Source organism: Hemitrygon akajei, chromosome 9, assembly GCF_048418815.1.
Source record: "Hemitrygon akajei chromosome 9, sHemAka1.3, whole genome shotgun sequence".
Lineage (NCBI taxonomy): Eukaryota > Metazoa > Chordata > Chondrichthyes > Myliobatiformes > Dasyatidae > Hemitrygon > Hemitrygon akajei.
In genome coordinates, this window is record NC_133132.1 from 24724971 (window position 1) to 24744587 (window position 19617).

Consider the following 19617-nt stretch of genomic DNA (forward strand, 5'->3'; position numbering starts at 1 on the left):
CTGGCTGCATCACTGCCTGGTATGGGAACTGTACCTCCCTTAATCGCAGGACTCTGCAGAGAGTGGTGCAGACTGCCCAGCGCATCTGTAGTTGTGAACTTCCCAAGATTCAGGACATTTACAAAGACTGGTGTGAGAAAAGGACCTGAAAGATTACTAGGGACGTGAGTCACCACAATCACAATCTATTCCAGTTGCTACCATCCGGGAAATGGTACCGCAGCATAAAAGCCAACAGGCTCCGGGGACAGCTTCTTCCACCAGGCCATCAGACAGAGGAGGGGCAGTATTGGATCTCCTGTTAGGGAATGGGATAGGTCAGGTGACGGAGATATGTGTTGGGGAGCACTTCGGGTCCAGTGATCACAATGCCATTAGTTTCAATATAATTATGGAGAAGGATAGGACTGGATTGAGATTTTTGGTTGGAAATAGGAAAAAGGTTGGAAAAAGGTTGAGATTTTTGATTGGAAATAGGTTAACTTTGAGGAGATACGAAAGGATTTAGAAGGAGTGGATTGGGACAATTTGTTTTATGGGAAGGATGTAATAGAGAAATGGAGGTCATTTAAAGGTGAAATTTTGAGGGTACAGAATCTTTATGTTTCTGTTAGGTTGAAAGGAAAGGTTAAAAGTTTGAGAGAGTCATGGTTTTCAAGGGATATTGGAAACTTGGTTTGGAAAATGAGAGAGATCTACAATAAATATCGGCAGCATGGAGTAAATGAGGTGCTCAAGGAATATAAAGAATGTAAAAAGAATCTTAAGAAAGAAATTAGAAAAGCTGAAAGACGATATGAGGTTGCTTTGGCAAGTAAGGTGAAAATAAATCCAAAGGATTACTACAGTTATATTAATAGCAAAAGGATTGTGAGGGATAAATTTGATCCCTTAGAGAATCAGAGTGGACAGCTATGTGTGGAGATGGGGGAGATTTTGAACAATTTTTTTTCTTTGGTATTCACTAAGGAGAAGGGTATTGAATTGTGTAAGGTAAGGGGAACAAGTAGGGTAGTTATGGAAACTATTGTAGTCACGCACAAAGCACTACAAAAGGAACACATGGAGACAGAGAGAGCTGAATTCAGAATGACTTTACTGATTCAAACTCGCGCACTTAAATCTCCCCTCCCATGGGTCCCTGCGACCAGCAGGGGTCAGACCGTCCCCAGAAGGTGCGCACCGAGTGGGCCGCGCGTCTGCCTGCGGCTCCCGATGGCAGTTCAAGTCCCATGTGTGCGGACCGCTACACCACCCCGCTCAGAAATGTCCATCGGGGGAGTGGAGCCCCCAGTCTGCGTGGCTTGCCTGGGTGGCCGGCCTCACCGGCGCGGTGCCAGTACTCTTGTTGCTCAATGTCTAATTGCGCCAGTTTGAGGTGGTCCACTGTAAAAGTCTCCTCCCGGCCACCCACCTCCACGACACACATGGATCCATTGTGCCGGATCTCCTTGAAGGGTCCCTCGTACGGCCGCTGCAGAGGTGACCTGTGCATGCCCCTGTGAATAAAAACATACTCACAGTCTCAGAGGTCTTTAGGGGTGAAGAATGGCGTGGGACCATGCCTGGAGGTCGGGACCGGTGCTAGGTCCCTACCTTTTTCTGCAGCCTCGTTAACACCGCTACTGGAGTTTCGTCCGAACCTCGGGCCTCTGGTACAAACTCGCCTGGGACCGTCAGGGGGGCGCCGTAGACCAATTCTGCCGAGGAGGCGTCCAGGTCCTCCTTGGGGGCCGTGCGGATGCCCAGTAGGGCCTTGGGAAGTCGTCTGTCCAGTTGGGGCCCCTGAGTCAGGGCCTACTTGAGATGCCTGTGGAAACGCTCTACCAAACTGTTGGACTGGGGATGGTACACTGTGGTGTGATGCAGCTGGGTGCCCAGGAGCTGTGCCAGTGCTGTCCACAAACCAGACGTGAACTGCGCTCCTCTGTTGGAGGTGATGTCCGTTGGGAGGCCGAACCTGGCGATTCAGTTTGCAATGAGCGTCCTGGCGCAGGACTCAGTGGACGTGTCTGCGAGCAGTACGGCTTCCGGCCATCTGGTGAACCTGACTACCATGGTAAAGATATACCTGGTGCCCCGGGAGACTGGCAGGGGGCCAACGATGTCCACGTGGATGTGTTGGAACCTCCTTTGTGTCGGCTGGAACTGCTGGAGGGGAGCCTTCACGTGCCGCTGGACTTTGGCGGTCTGGCAGAGTACGCAGGTCCCGGCCCAGTGTCCGACCTGTTTGCGCAAACTGTGCCAGATGAATGTGTCTGCTACCAGCTTGATGGACGCCCGGATGGACGGGTGGGCCAGGTCAGGGGTGAGACAATGTGTTGGCGACAATGTTGTTCTTCCCCGCGATGTGGTGGACTGTTATGGACGGAAAGTTATCCGACCAAGCAGGAACGTGGTATCAGAGAAAATGTATCTGCGACAAGAATGAGACTAGACCACGGATCACAGTATTACACTTATTTATTGGTAAGGTAAAATATTAGCATAAATGACACTTCATTGCGGAAAGCGGCTTAACTTAACTATCCACAGCTGTGCAACTGCCCTTTTCCCGATACAAGCAATACTTATCAACGTGTGGTTAATCCCACTCCCACACGACTCATACGGGGCCAGGAACAGGCGTGATGAAGCACCCACGCCAGCGAACGCGGTCTTCACCTGGGATGTTTCGTCCCCACCTGGGGTTCCTTCTGGTCTTGCTAGTTGTTGTCCTTCTCCACGGACTGCATATCGTCCTCTCCCTGTCTTCCTGCACCTCACAGCCCCTGGCCCCTTATATATATCCTCTTAGAACAATGAGAACAATATATATCTTCTTAAAACAATGACATCCTGTACAATGCCTCTACATGCCTACACGGACAAGGACATCCTGTACAATGCCTCTACATGCCTACATGGTACAGTTACCACAGGACAATATAGAACGCGTTGCGGTTGACGAGCTGGGACCGATTGCATTGTTGCATTTCCTGGCCCGACGCCATCCATTCTGCTACATTAACAACCCACTACCCCACCAAATACCACCTGCTCAGTGGAAACTTATAGCAACCCATTAACCTCTCAAGTCCCACATTATTTTCCTACAATACACTCCACCCCTCGGTACCAACTCGTCAACGGCGGCGAGGGGTTACACAGCGTTGAATAACCTGCTTAATCACAAAAACACATAAAGCCACAAAAATTATTAACAGAATAACAAACACAAACCATTGTACCAATTACAAGTCAACCGGTCAACCCTCCATCCACTCGCATGACACATGCAGCTGTCACCGACGGGTAAGTGTAGCTGGTCGGTGCCATCGTCACAAGACCAGATACGAGAGCTGGTACTGGATCCGAGAAGAAGGAGGGTCAGCAGGCCGTACAAGAGCATCATCAAAATCCTGAAAACAGACAATCATTCGCGTTTAGTCAGGCGTTCTGTATTTAAACATTCCACCCGATCGTGCCCTTCCACAGCCACCCTGGGCCACAGCAATTATCTCCCCCGGGAGGCGTTCACCTGTAGGATAATGGACCCATACCTGCTGTCCTACAACAGGCACCATTTTTTCCTCGTCTTCCTCAATGTCAATGCCGGCCTGGTTACCATCAGGGGGAAACAGGCGCTCCAACGGGGTGCCCCCCTTCCCCACTCGCTGGTTTAACCGGTCCACTGCTTGTTGCAGCACAATACACCAGCCCTTAAGCGTATGGCTGGGGGTCAACAACCGGATCTGCTCCTTTAGCAGTCCGTTCATCCGCTCCACTAGTCCTGAGGCTTGTGGATAATAAGGTATGTGAAACACCCAGTATATCCCATGGGCCACTGCCCAGTCGGCTACTTGTCCTCCGGTGAAATGGGACCCATTATCTGATTGTATTTCTTCCGGGATACCGTAGTGGGATATCAAGTAGTCAAGTCCGGCCACGGTGGAATCTTGATCCGCTCTGGCGCTGGGGCGGGCCAACACCACCCCTGAATATGTGTCTACCATGACCAAACAATACTTCTTCCCCCGACATTCAGGCATGGGGCCAATATAGTCCACTTGCCATACCCGGGCGGGGGCTTTTCCACGTTTGATCACAGCGGGCGGACCTTGCATCACCCGACGGGGTTTTACCTCCTGGCAGGTAGGGCAAATATGCACCAGCTCCTTCACCGTGTCACCTGTTAGGGCAATCCCATGCCGCCGAGCCCACTCCCGAATACCCTTTTCTCCCCTATGTCCACTCTGTTCATGGGCCCAGCGACCCAGAGCCAGCACGTCTATCTTTCGGATCGCGGCTAACATGTCTACATGCTCATTATGAGTTGCCGTTTCAGTGGGCCGCTTATCATGGGCATCCACATGCCATACTGTTAAGGTCCGTGTCAGCGCAGCTGCCCACAACTTCTTCCATAACTCCTGTCCCCATATGGGCTTACCGTGCACTGTCCAGTCGTTCCGTTCCCAATCAGGCATCCACACGGTCAGTCCATTGGCTACGGCCCACGAATCTGTATATAAATACACAGCAGTGTCCACAGCACTAGGTCCCATAGCATCAGATTCTAAATTACTGTGATCCAGGGGCAAAGTGACTGCCACCAATTCAGCGAGCTGGCTGGAGCCGGCCGTACCCTCTTCGGTGAGCTCGGTTCCGGAACTAGGATGATAAGCGGCAGCTCGCCACCGCGGCACGCCGGACACCCATTTACTTGATCCGTCGGTGAACCAAGCATATTTCTTTTCTTCGTCGGTTAGCTCTTCAAAGGGCCGCCCCCACTTCACGGGTGAGGTAGGTAATACATCGATCTTCTCAGCGACTGGTTTCGGCTCCAACGGCTGCTCGGCTACCAGCTCGTGTATGCGACTCACTCCGTCAGGTCCCTTGGTAGCTCGATCTTGAATGTACCACTTCCACTTAACAATGGAGGACTGTTGGGCTCGCCCTTGCTTTAAGTTAGCGGAGTCCGATAGGATCCAGTTCATAATGGGGAGGCTAGGTCGGAGAACAATAGGTGCGTCTCCAGTCATCCGCTCCGTTTCAATCAACGCCCAATAACAGGCCAGGAGTTGTCGCTCAAAAGCGGTGTACCGTGTTGCAGCATCTGGCATCTTCCTTGACCAAAAGCCCAGAGGAACTCGCCGTCCTGCTTGTTTTTGCCACATGCTCCAGTGAGCCGCATCCACATCAGCGGTTACCTGCAGTTCAAACGGTACACCAGGTACCCTTGGAGACAAAGGTAGCGCTTGTTGTACAGCTAGTTTAGCGTCTTCAAACGACTTCTGTTGTTCTTCACCCCACTCAAAGGGGGCCTTTTTCCGGGTGACCACATAGAGAGGGCGCAGGAGGCCGGACAGGTGCGGAATATGCCTCCGCCAGTAACCTAGCAACCCGAGGAATCGTTGCGTGTCCGTCTTGTTAGAGGGGGTGGCAATATTAATTATTTTCTGCCGCACCTTTTCCGGAATGACTTGCTCTCCCGCATGCCACTGAATGCCCAGGAACACTACTGACTGACTTGGTCCCTGGACTTTAGCGGGGTTAACCGCCCAGCCCCGTTGTGTAAGGTATGCGGTGAGGGATTCCAGGGCCTCTTGTACTGTGGCCATATCACAACCCTGAACCATAATGTCATCAATATAATGGTGTATAATAATACTAGGTATGGTGGTGAATTCTGCCAGGTCTCGGGCTATCAATCCATGGCATACGGTGGGAGAGTGGAGATAACCCTGAGGTAGTCGGGTAAATGTATACTGTCGCCCCTTCCAAGTGAAGGCAAATTGGTCCTGCGATTCGGGGCTAATAGGAATACTAAAGAAGGCATTGGCCAGGTCAATCACAGCATACCAACTCCCGTTCTCCTGCGCGGCGATATTTTCAATAATAGTTACTATGTCCGGAACGGCCGCCGCCAATGGAGGAGCCGCTCTATTCAGCCGGCGGTAATCGACCGTCATTCGCCACGAGCCGTCTGGCTTCTGTACTGGCCATATTGGGCTATTAAACGGGGAAGTGGCTGGTCGCACAATGCCTTCCTGGACCAAAGCCTGTACCGTCTCGGTTATGGCATCATGCCCCCCAGGAATGCGGTATTGGGGAACGCTGACCGGAGAGAGAGGAGCGGGGATGTGGACCGGTTCCCACCTTGCCTTTCCCACAATTACTCTAGTAGCCCTTATCCCAAAAGTGAACGCGCCCCTTGTGGTTTGTAACTGTAACCCTCTTAAGATGTTCATACCCAGTATACATTCTTCCGTGGGGGCCACCAGTACCCGCCGCACCACCGGGGTATGATTGCCAATAGTGAGGCGGACCGAAACCTCTCGGGCCCTCGTCAGAGCTCCTCCCATACCCTCAATGTGGTACGGAGGTCCTTTCCACTTGTCTGGATTGCCCGGTATTACCGTATGTTCAGCCCCAGTATCAACCAAGGCTAGATGGCGCTGGTCATTCCCCTTACCCCAGTGGACTATTACAGGTATATAAGGCCTGGGGTCACCCTTTGTCCACTCTGTGGTGATGTGATACACCAGGGCGACCCCGCCAACCTCCTATCCTTTACATGGCACTGGTGCCTTCCATTTAGCCGCCTCCTCCTGCAATGTTTTACGCACCAGCTGTTGCACATCGTCCAAGCTGGGATAAAGGGAAGGGGACGACTTGCTCACATCATTACGCTTCAGACCCGGTCCTCCCTCCACCTTTCCCTTCACTTTGGTCTTATACAATGCATGCAGGACAGAGGTGGGCTTACCATCTATTTCTTCCTTGCGGACACCTGCCTGCAACAGTGAGAGGAACATTTCTCGCCTACTCGGTCCTGGCGGTCCCTCTTTCTTCTGCCGATCCGTAGACACGGGCCGAGCCCGGCTACGGGGGGTGGCTATTTCAGACAATGTCTGCATGGCCCCTATAACACGGGCGATAGGGCTCCCGATCAAGGGTCCCGTTATTGATAACACAACTCCCCGTAATGCGGGAGCCGCTGAGCGGACCAGGCGGGTCTGCATACCAGCGGTGAAGAGTTCATCCTCTGGCCCTCCCCCATGGGCCCACTGGCCCAGCCGATGGGCATATAGGGCAGCCGCCAGGGCTTGCTGCCGCAGCACCTGTGCTCCTTCCTCCCCCGTCTCCCAGTCCGCAACTTTATGGTCCCAATCCATAGCGGAAGGGAAGACTCTATGGGCGGCTGCAGTAATAGTATAGAACAAATAGTCAGTGTCGACGCTCCGACCCCGCAACTCTTGGTTAAGGCGAGGGTCTGTAGCTAACGTCCCCATACCTACCAACTCCTCCGGAGTTAGATAGATATGCCCCCCTCCTTCTTCCCATATCCGTAATAACCAAGCCGCCAAAGGTTCCGATAGTTTCTGCCGGAACCTCTGGCCCATCCCGGACAATTCCTTCATGGTGTAATCCTTATATTGTACCTGCCTTCGACCCGCGTTTAGGGCCTCTCCCGGTCTTACCCGCGCATCGCCCTCGGCCTGAGCATAGTCAGATTCAAAATCGTCTCCCTCCGCCTCGTCCTGAGGGGTAGGATAAGTATACGTGGTGACCATTGCCGGCCGGGCTTGGGCTTGGGCGGTATCCTCTCCCTGGCCATTGCCCGGGAGAGGTGGATAAGATGGTTGATCCGGATATCGGTTGTCATCATCATACCAGATATCACCATCCCAGGTATCAATGTCATCCCCTTGTGCTAACATTGCCCTTACTCGGGCGGGATCCGGGGACATAGATCCCTTTTGCTTATACAACTGGTGTTTCAGTTGGAGGGCCCTACATGCCAATTTGACCCCCGTTTCTTCCAGTTCAGAAGCCCGATTCTGACTGGTGCGCACTACTTCGCCCATCATAGCACACCTCTGTTGCATGGCTTCAACTTCCTCCCTTAATTCACCCAATTCCTTCTTCTTAGCAGATAATACTCCTGATTGATGCCTCAGGGCTGTGGCCAGCAGCCAAAAAGCATCCGTCAGGGACTCCTTTTGCTTCGGAAAATTCAGCTCTCGCAATAACCATGCCACACTTTCCCCGATAGGGGTTTCCCGTGGTAGCAGGCGATCCTCCCAACTGAGAGGAGAGCCCAACTGAGACAATGTATTTGCCAGCATCCCGAACCCGGCCGAATTATCCGTCCAGCCGGGAATAAGGAACTGTTCGGGAGTGGCCTCCTTCTTGCGGCGGAACAAATTCATCCTGATACCCTGCTCGCAGCGCCAACTGTTATGGACGGAAAGTTATCCGACCAAGCAGGAACGTGGTATCAGAGAAAATGTATCTGCGACAAGAATGAGACTAGACCACGGATCACAGTATTACACTTATTTATTGGTAAGGTAAAATATTAGCATAAATGACACTTCATTGCGGAAAGCGGCTTAACTTAACTATCCACAGCTGTGCAACTGCCCTTTTCCCGATACAAGCAATACTTATCAACGTGTGGTTAATCCCACTCCCACACGACTCATACGGGGCCAGGAACAGGCGTGATGAAGCACCCACGCCAGCGAACGCGGTCTTCACCTGGGATGTTTCGTCCCCACCTGGGGTTCCTTCTGGTCTTGCTAGTTGTTGTCCTTCTCCACGGACTGCATATCGTCCTCTCCCTGTCTTCCTGCACCTCACAGCCCCTGGCCCCTTATATATATCCTCTTAGAACAATGAGAACAATATATATCTTCTTAAAACAATGACATCCTGTACAATGCCTCTACATGCCTACACGGACAAGGACATCCTGTACAATGCCTCTACATGCCTACATGGTACAGTTACCACAGGACAATATAGAACGCGTTGCGGTTGACGAGCTGGGACCGATTGCATTGTTGCATTTCCTGGCCCGACGCCATCCATTCTGCTACATTAACAACCCACTACCCCACCAAATACCACCTGCTCAGTGGAAACTTATAGCAACCCATTAACCTCTCAAGTCCCACATTATTTTCCTACAATACACTCCACCCCTCGGTACCAACTCGTCAACGGCGGCGAGGGGTTACACAGCGTTGAATAACCTGCTTAATCACAAAAACACATAAAGCCACAAAAATTATTAACAGAATAACAAACACAAACCATTGTACCAATTACAAGTCAACCGGTCAACCCTCCATCCACTCGCATGACACATGCAGCTGTCACCGACGGGTAAGTGTAGCTGGTCGGTGCCATCGTCACAAGACCAGATACGAGAGCTGGTACTGGATCCGAGAAGAAGGAGGGTCAGCAGGCCGTACAAGAGCATCATCAAAATCCTGAAAACAGACAATCATTCGCGTTTAGTCAGGCGTTCTGTATTTAAACATTCCACCCGATCGTGCCCTTCCACAGCCACCCTGGGCCACAGCAATTATCTCCCCCGGGAGGCGTTCACCTGTAGGATAATGGACCCATACCTGCTGTCCTACAACAGGCACCATTTTTTCCTCGTCTTCCTCAATGTCAATGCCGGCCTGGTTACCATCAGGGGGAAACAGGCGCTCCAACGGGGTGCCCCCCTTCCCCACTCGCTGGTTTAACCGGTCCACTGCTTGTTGCAGCACAATACACCAGCCTTTAAGCGTATGGCTGGGGGTCAACAACCGGATCTGCTCCTTTAGCAGTCCGTTCATCCGCTCCACTAGTCCTGAGGCTTGTGGATAATAAGGTATGTGAAACACCCAGTATATCCCATGGGCCACTGCCCAGTCGGCTACTTGTCCTCCGGTGAAATGGGACCCATTATCTGATTGTATTTCTTCCGGGATACCGTAGTGGGATATCAAGTAGTCAAGTCCGGCCACGGTGGAATCTTGATCCGCTCTGGCGCTGGGGCGGGCCAACACCACCCCTGAATATGTGTCTACCATGACCAAACAATACTTCTTCCCCCGACATTCAGGCATGGGGCCAATATAGTCCACTTGCCATACCCGGGCGGGGGCTTTTCCACGTTTGATCACAGCGGGCGGACCTTGCATCACCCGACGGGGTTTTACCTCCTGGCAGGTAGGGCAAATATGCACCAGCTCCTTCACCGTGTCACCTGTTAGGGCAATCCCATGCCGCCGAGCCCACTCCCGAATACCCTTTTCTCCCCTATGTCCACTCTGTTCATGGGCCCAGCGACCCAGAGCCAGCACGTCTATCTTTCGGATCGCGGCTAACATGTCTACATGCTCATTATGAGTTGCCGTTTCAGTGGGCCGCTTATCATGGGCATCCACATGCCATACTGTTAAGGTCCGTGTCAGCGCAGCTGCCCACAACTTCTTCCATAACTCCTGTCCCCATATGGGCTTACCGTGCACTGTCCAGTCGTTCCGTTCCCAATCAGGCATCCACACGGTCAGTCCATTGGCTACGGCCCACGAATCTGTATATAAATACACAGCAGTGTCCACAGCACTAGGTCCCATAGCATCAGATTCTAAATTACTGTGATCCAGGGGCAAAGTGACTGCCACCAATTCAGCGAGCTGGCTGGAGCCGGCCGTACCCTCTTCGGTGAGCTCGGTTCCGGAACTAGGATGATAAGCGGCAGCTCGCCACCGCGGCACGCCGGACACCCATTTACTTGATCCGTCGGTGAACCAAGCATATTTCTTTTCTTCGTCGGTTAGCTCTTCAAAGGGCCGCCCCCACTTCACGGGTGAGGTAGGTAATACATCGATCTTCTCAGCGACTGGTTTCGGCTCCAACGGCTGCTCGGCTACCAGCTCGTGTATGCGACTCACTCCGTCAGGTCCCTTGGTAGCTCGATCTTGAATGTACCACTTCCACTTAACAATGGAGGACTGTTGGGCTCGCCCTTGCTTTAAGTTAGCGGAGTCCGATAGGATCCAGTTCATAATGGGGAGGCTAGGTCGGAGAACAATAGGTGCGTCTCCAGTCATCCGCTCCGTTTCAATCAACGCCCAATAACAGGCCAGGAGTTGTCGCTCAAAAGCGGTGTACCGTGTTGCAGCATCTGGCATCTTCCTTGACCAAAAGCCCAGAGGAACTCGCCGTCCTGCTTGTTTTTGCCACATGCTCCAGTGAGCCGCATCCACATCAGCGGTTACCTGCAGTTCAAACGGTACACCAGGTACCCTTGGAGACAAAGGTAGCGCTTGTTGTACAGCTAGTTTAGCGTCTTCAAACGACTTCTGTTGTTCTTCACCCCACTCAAAGGGGGCCTTTTTCCGGGTGACCACATAGAGAGGGCGCAGGAGGCCGGACAGGTGCGGAATATGCCTCCGCCAGTAACCTAGCAACCCGAGGAATCGTTGCGTGTCCGTCTTGTTAGAGGGGGTGGCAATATTAATTATTTTCTGCCGCACCTTTTCCGGAATGACTTGCTCTCCCGCATGCCACTGAATGCCCAGGAACACTACTGACTGACTTGGTCCCTGGACTTTAGCGGGGTTAACCGCCCAGCCCCGTTGTGTAAGGTATGCGGTGAGGGATTCCAGGGCCTCTTGTACTGTGGCCATATCACAACCCTGAACCATAATGTCATCAATATAATGGTGTATAATAATACTAGGTATGGTGGTGAATTCTGCCAGGTCTCGGGCTATCAATCCATGGCATACGGTGGGAGAGTGGAGATAACCCTGAGGTAGTCGGGTAAATGTATACTGTCGCCCCTTCCAAGTGAAGGCAAATTGGTCCTGCGATTCGGGGCTAATAGGAATACTAAAGAAGGCATTGGCCAGGTCAATCACAGCATACCAACTCCCGTTCTCCTGCGCGGCGATATTTTCAATAATAGTTACTATGTCCGGAACGGCCGCCGCCAATGGAGGAGCCGCTCTATTCAGCCGGCGGTAATCGACCGTCATTCGCCACGAGCCGTCTGGCTTCTGTACTGGCCATATTGGGCTATTAAACGGGGAAGTGGCTGGTCGCACAATGCCTTCCTGGACCAAAGCCTGTACCGTCTCGGTTATGGCATCATGCCCCCCAGGAATGCGGTATTGGGGAACGCTGACCGGAGAGAGAGGAGCGGGGATGTGGACCGGTTCCCACCTTGCCTTTCCCACAATTACTCTAGTAGCCCTTATCCCAAAAGTGAACGCGCCCCTTGTGGTTTGTAACTGTAACCCTCTTAAGATGTTCATACCCAGTATACATTCTTCCGTGGGGGCCACCAGTACCCGCCGCACCACCGGGGTATGATTGCCAATAGTGAGGCGGACCGAAACCTCTCGGGCCCTCGTCAGAGCTCCTCCCATACCCTCAATGTGGTACGGAGGTCCTTTCCACTTGTCTGGATTGCCCGGTATTACCGTATGTTCAGCCCCAGTATCAACCAAGGCTAGATGGCGCTGGTCATTCCCCTTACCCCAGTGGACTATTACAGGTATATAAGGCCTGGGGTCACCCTTTGTCCACTCTGTGGTGATGTGATACACCAGGGCGACCCCGCCAACCTCCTATCCTTTACATGGCACTGGTGCCTTCCATTTAGCCGCCTCCTCCTGCAATGTTTTACGCACCAGCTGTTGCACATCGTCCAAGCTGGGATAAAGGGAAGGGGACGACTTGCTCACATCATTACGCTTCAGACCCGGTCCTCCCTCCACCTTTCCCTTCACTTTGGTCTTATACAATGCATGCAGGACAGAGGTGGGCTTACCATCTATTTCTTCCTTGCGGACACCTGCCTGCAACAGTGAGAGGAACATTTCTCGCCTACTCGGTCCTGGCGGTCCCTCTTTCTTCTGCCGATCCGTAGACACGGGCCGAGCCCGGCTACGGGGGGTGGCTATTTCAGACAATGTCTGCATGGCCCCTATAACACGGGCGATAGGGCTCCCGATCAAGGGTCCCGTTATTGATAACACAACTCCCCGTAATGCGGGAGCCGCTGAGCGGACCAGGCGGGTCTGCATACCAGCGGTGAAGAGTTCATCCTCTGGCCCTCCCCCATGGGCCCACTGGCCCAGCCGATGGGCATATAGGGCAGCCGCCAGGGCTTGCTGCCGCAGCACCTGTGCTCCTTCCTCCCCCGTCTCCCAGTCCGCAACTTTATGGTCCCAATCCATAGCGGAAGGGAAGACTCTATGGGCGGCTGCAGTAATAGTATAGAACAAATAGTCAGTGTCGACGCTCCGACCCCGCAACTCTTGGTTAAGGCGAGGGTCTGTAGCTAACGTCCCCATACCTACCAACTCCTCCGGAGTTAGATAGATATGCCCCCCTCCTTCTTCCCATATCCGTAATAACCAAGCCGCCAAAGGTTCCGATAGTTTCTGCCGGAACCTCTGGCCCATCCCGGACAATTCCTTCATGGTGTAATCCTTATATTGTACCTGCCTTCGACCCGCGTTTAGGGCCTCTCCCGGTCTTACCCGCGCATCGCCCTCGGCCTGAGCATAGTCAGATTCAAAATCGTCTCCCTCCGCCTCGTCCTGAGGGGTAGGATAAGTATACGTGGTGACCATTGCCGGCCGGGCTTGGGCTTGGGCGGTATCCTCTCCCTGGCCATTGCCCGGGAGAGGTGGATAAGATGGTTGATCCGGATATCGGTTGTCATCATCATACCAGATATCACCATCCCAGGTATCAATGTCATCCCCTTGTGCTAACATTGCCCTTACTCGGGCGGGATCCGGGGACATAGATCCCTTTTGCTTATACAACTGGTGTTTCAGTTGGAGGGCCCTACATGCCAATTTGACCCCCGTTTCTTCCAGTTCAGAAGCCCGATTCTGACTGGTGCGCACTACTTCGCCCATCATAGCACACCTCTGTTGCATGGCTTCAACTTCCTCCCTTAATTCACCCAATTCCTTCTTCTTAGCAGATAATACTCCTGATTGATGCCTCAGGGCTGTGGCCAGCAGCCAAAAAGCATCCGTCAGGGACTCCTTTTGCTTCGGAAAATTCAGCTCTCGCAATAACCATGCCACACTTTCCCCGATAGGGGTTTCCCGTGGTAGCAGGCGATCCTCCCAACTGAGAGGAGAGCCCAACTGAGACAATGTATTTGCCAGCATCCCGAACCCGGCCGAATTATCCGTCCAGCCGGGAATAAGGAACTGTTCGGGAGTGGCCTCCTTCTTGCGGCGGAACAAATTCATCCTGATACCCTGCTCGCAGCGCCAACTGTTATGGACGGAAAGTTATCCGACCAAGCAGGAACGTGGTATCAGAGAAAATGTATCTGCGACAAGAATGAGACTAGACCACGGATCACAGTATTACACTTATTTATTGGTAAGGTAAAATATTAGCATAAATGACACTTCATTGCGGAAAGCGGCTTAACTTAACTATCCACAGCTGTGCAACTGCCCTTTTCCCGATACAAGCAATACTTATCAACGTGTGGTTAATCCCACTCCCACACGACTCATACGGGGCCAGGAACAGGCGTGATGAAGCACCCACGCCAGCGAACGCGGTCTTCACCTGGGATGTTTCGTCCCCACCTGGGGTTCCTTCTGGTCTTGCTAGTTGTTGTCCTTCTCCACGGACTGCATATCGTCCTCTCCCTGTCTTCCTGCACCTCACAGCCCCTGGCCCCTTATATATATCCTCTTAGAACAATGAGAACAATATATATCTTCTTAAAACAATGACATCCTGTACAATGCCTCTACATGCCTACACGGACAAGGACATCCTGTACAATGCCTCTACATGCCTACATGGTACAGTTACCACAGGACAATATAGAATGCGTTGCGGTTGACGAGCTGGGACCGATTGCATTGTTGCATTTCCTGGCCCGACGCCATCCATTCTGCTACATTAACAACCCACTACCCCACCAAATACCACCTGCTCAGTGGAAACTTATAGCAACCCATTAACCTCTCAAGTCCCACATTATTTTCCTACAATACATGGACGTCTATGGTGAATTCTGAAATAAAGGACAGGTGCCTCTGCTGCCAAGCCAACCATGGGTCTGATACCTTGGCCAGTGCGAAGGTGAGTGGCTTGTGATCCGTATACATGGTGAACTCCCTTCCCTCAAGGAAGTACCGGAAATGCCGGACAGCCAGGTAGAGTGCTAGCAACTCTCTGTCGAAGGCACTGTACTTCACCTCTGGTGGCCATAGGTGCCGGCTGAAGAAAGCGAGTGGTCGCCACTGGTCCTCGATGAGCTGCTCCAGGACTCCGCCAACCGCCGCAACGGAAGCGTTGACTGTGAGTGCTGTGGGTACATTGACTCTCGGGTGCACTAGGAGGGCCGCCTTCGCCAGCGCCTCCTTGGTCTGCTCGAACGCCTCCGTGGACTCTGCATCCCATGCCACTTCTTTGGCCTTGCCGGCCGTGAGGCGGAACAAGGGTCTCATGATGCGTGCCGCCGCTGGCACGAACCGATGATAAAAGTTGACCATCCCTACGAACTCCTGCAGGCCCTTGACCGTGCTGGGCTTGGGGAACTGGCAGATGGCCTGGGCCTTGTCCGGTAGGGGAACTGCGCCATGTCGGTTGACTCTGTGGCCCAAGAAATCGATCTCTGTCAGCCCGAACTGGCACCTCGCCAGATTGATTGCCAGTCCGTGGTCACTCAGGCGTTGGCACAGCTGGTGCAATGTGCCACGTGCTCTTAGTGCGAACTGCTGGCCACCAGATATTGTCCAAGTAAATGAAATCCAGGCTGCATCCCACCGAGTCTATGAGCCTTTGGAAAGTTTGGGCTGCATTCTTGAGACCGAAAGGCATCATCAGGAATTCAAACAAGCCGAATGGGGTGATGAGGTCTGTCTTGGGGACATCGTTGGGGTGCACTGGGATCTGACGGTATCCCCTGACCAGGTCGATTTTGGAGAAGATGGTCGCTCCGTGCAGGTTCGCCGTGAAGTCCTGGATGTGGGGTACTGGGTATCTGTCAGCGGTTGTGGTGTTGTTGAGCCTTCTGTAGTCTCCGCAGGGCCTCCATCCTCCTGCAGACATTGGTCTGAGCGGCGTACGATCCCCAGCTCTTCCATCTTACGGAACTCCTCCTTGGCGAGGTGGAGCTTGTCGGGTTGGAGCCTGCGAGCTCGGGTGTGCAGCGGTGGTCCTTGCGTGGTGATGTGGTGCTGCACGCCATGCTTGGGGTCGGCCGTGGAGAACTGCGGGGTGACTATGGAGGGGAATTCCGCCAACAACCTGGCATATTCGTTACCCGAGAGGGTCACGGAATCCAGGTGGAGGGCTGGTAGCTTGGCTTCTCCGAGCTGGAAAGTCTGGAACATCTCGAAGTGGACCAAATGCTGGCCTTTCAAGTCCACCAGGAGGCAGTTGGCTCGTAGGAAGTCTGCCCTTAGTAGTGGCTGTGACACTGTTGCCAATGTGAAAGTCCAACTGAAACGGCTGGACCCGAAATGCAGTGCGATAGTTCGCAGGCCGTACGTCCGAATGCTGGTGCCATTTGCGGCGGCTTCGGCTGCGGGGCCTGGGCTTTGGGGCGCGCGATCGTGGCTAGGCTGATGGAGGCTGCTCCACGTTGCTTGCTCTGCCAAAGGACATCTGCTTTAGCCGCAAACCTGCGTGGGTCGCTGAAATCCTCACTCGCGAGGAAGAGGCGAATGTCCTCTGGCATTTGCTCGAGGAACAACTGTTCAAATAAAAGGCACGGCTTATGGCCGTCCATGAGCGCCAGCATATCATACATGAGCTCGGATGGTGTGCGGTCGCCCAGGCCGTCCATATGTAGGAGCCGCGCGGCCCATTAGCGGTGGGAGAGTCCGAAGGTACGGATCAGGAGCACTTAAGCTTAGTTTACCTGTCCTCTGTTAGTGGCTGGCATAGGAAGTCAATGATCTGGCCTGCCGTCTCCTGGTCGAGCGTGCTGACCGTGTAGGAATACCACGTAGCGTCGGCTGTAATGTCTCTGATATTGAATTGGGCCTTAGTCTGCTTGAACAAAACGTGGGGCTGAGTGGCCCAGAAAGTCGGAAGCTTCAGAGCTTCAGAAAGCTGTGCAAATTGCTTGGATTCATGGCTGGTTGCAGAGTTGCTGGTTCCAGATGCCGTCTGGAACATCGGGCGCAAATGTAGTCGCGTGCAAAGTGCTACGGAAGGAACACACTGAGGCAGAGAGAGCTGAACTCAGAATGACTTTACTGATTCAAACTCACGCGCTTAAACCTCCCCTCCCATGGGTCCCTGCGAACAGACTGTCCCCGGAAATTGGATTAGTAAATATGCAGATGATACTAAGATAGGTGGCGTTGTGGATAATGAAGTAGGTTTTCAAAGCTTGCAGAGAGATTTAGGCCAGTTAGAAGAGTGGGCTAAAAGATGGCAGATGGAGTTTAATGCTGATAAGTGTGAGGAGCTACATTATGGTAGGAATAATCTAAATAGGACATACATGGTAAATGGTAGGGCATTGAGGAATGCAGTAGAACAGAGTGATCTAGGAATAATGGTGCATAGTTCCCTGAAGGTGGAATCTCATGTGGATAGGGTGGTGAAGAAAGCTTATGGTATGCTGGCCTTTATAAATCAGAGCACTGAGTATAGTAGTTGGGATGTAAAGTTAAAATTGTACAAGGCATTGTTGAGGCCAAATTTGGAGTATTGTGTACAGTTCTGGACACCAAATTATAGGAAAGATGTCAACAAAATAGAGAAAGTACAGAGGAGATTTACTAGAATGTTACCTAAGTTACAGAGAAAGATTGAACAAGTTAGGTCTTTATTCTTTGGAGCATAGAAGGTTGAGGGGGGACTTGATAGGGGTATTTAAAATTATGAGAGGGATAGATAGAGTTGATGTGGGTAGGCTTTTTCCATTGAGAGTAGGGGAGATTCAAACAAGAGGACATGAGTTGAGAGTTAGGGGCAAAAGGTTAGAGGTAACACGAGGGGGAACTTCTTTACTCAGAGAGTAGTAGCTGTGTGGAACGAGCTTCCAGTAGAAGTGGTAGAGGCAGGTTCGGTATTGTCGCTTAAAAAAAATTTGGATAGGTATATGGACAGGAAAGGAATGGAGGGTAATGGGCTGAGTGCAGGTAGGTGGGACTAGGTGAGAGTAAGCGTTCGGCACAGACTAGAAGGGCCGAGATGGCCTGTTTCTGTGCTGTAATTGTTGTATGGTTATATGGTTAGAATTAACTCACACTGATTTTTCTATGTTAAATTGACTGTTCTATTTATTATAAATTACTATGATTGCACATTGCACATTTAGACAGAGATGTAACATAAAGATTTTTTACTCATCATGTATGTGAAGTATGTAAGAAATAAAGTCAATTCAATTCAATTCATCTCATGATTTTATACTCCTCCACATGATCACCCATCATCCTGCTCTCCAGGGAAAGAACTTCAGTCTATCCCGTGTCTCATTTAGCTTAAGAACCTCCTGTGCTTGACAGTCTTTTCTGTATCCAGTTCATCAACATCCTTCCTGGTCAGTAGAACTGCCCACACTCTCACAAACACCTTGTATGGCTGGAACATTGGGGGATGGCCCAGCTCCTGTACTCAGTGCCCTGCCCAAAGAAAGCAAATGTGCCATACACCACCTTCATCACTCTGTCTACTTGTCACCACTTTCAAGAACTCTGCAGCTCTTTTCTTCAGAAAGTTTGAAGTTAATAACTCATCTCCTTCTACCTTAGGCCACAAACTTATCAATCATCCCTGATGAGTTATTAACTTCAAACTTTCTGCATAATCACTCAAAGAGTTGAACTACTTGTGCATGTAATGGGAGCTGTATAACTCATCTCCTCTTACCTTAGGCCATGAACTTATCAATCATCCCTGCTGTGGACACTTTCTGGGGGTCCAAGATACGTATGCTCCATGACTGCTGTACTAAGTGTGTAAGTGTAGGACGGGATTATGTTGAAAAATGAATGTCCCAGGTTTTCTAAAATTGACTCCTTCTATCTTAGGCCACGAACTTATCAATCACTCCTCGTATACTTGACCCTTTTGTTCAACAACGTTCCCCACTGCACTGACAAACAATATTCAAAAGCGTCTAGGCAAGCATGTTGTAACCAAGGCAAAGAGTGTGGCTGTCAGATCAGAAGTCCCCTGCAGGACAAGGTGCATAGAAGATAGGAGGTCATGCTCTCTTCTCACTACTACCATTGGACAGGAGGTACAGGAGCCTCAGGTCCCACGCCACTATGTCCAAGAATAGTTGTTACCCTGCAACCTTCAAACTCCTGAACTGGCATAGATAACTTCGCTCACCACAACTCTGAACTGATTCCACAAACTACATACTCACTTTCAAGGACTCATGTTCTCAGTATTATTTATTTCTTTTTTGCACAATTTGTCTTCTTTTGCACATTGGTTGTTTATCAGGAGAGGTCTAGCATAGTGGTAAGCCAGAGACCCAATTATACGCTGGGGACATGAGTTCAAATCCCACCATGGCAGATGGTGACTTTGAATTCAATAAAAGTATCTGATGACCAAGAAAACATGTCGATTGTCATAAAAACCCATCTGGTTCACTAATGTCCTTTAGGGGAGGACCACATTGCTGTCCTTACCTGGTCTGGCCTATTTTTGACTCTAGGTTGTGGTTGACTCTTAAAAGCTCTCTGAAATGGCCTAGCAAGCCATTCAGTTGTATCCAACTGCTAAAAACAAAATAATAAGGAATGAACCCGGACGGATAACCCCGTATCAACCAACTGGAAACGACAACAGCAAAACCAGCCCTGT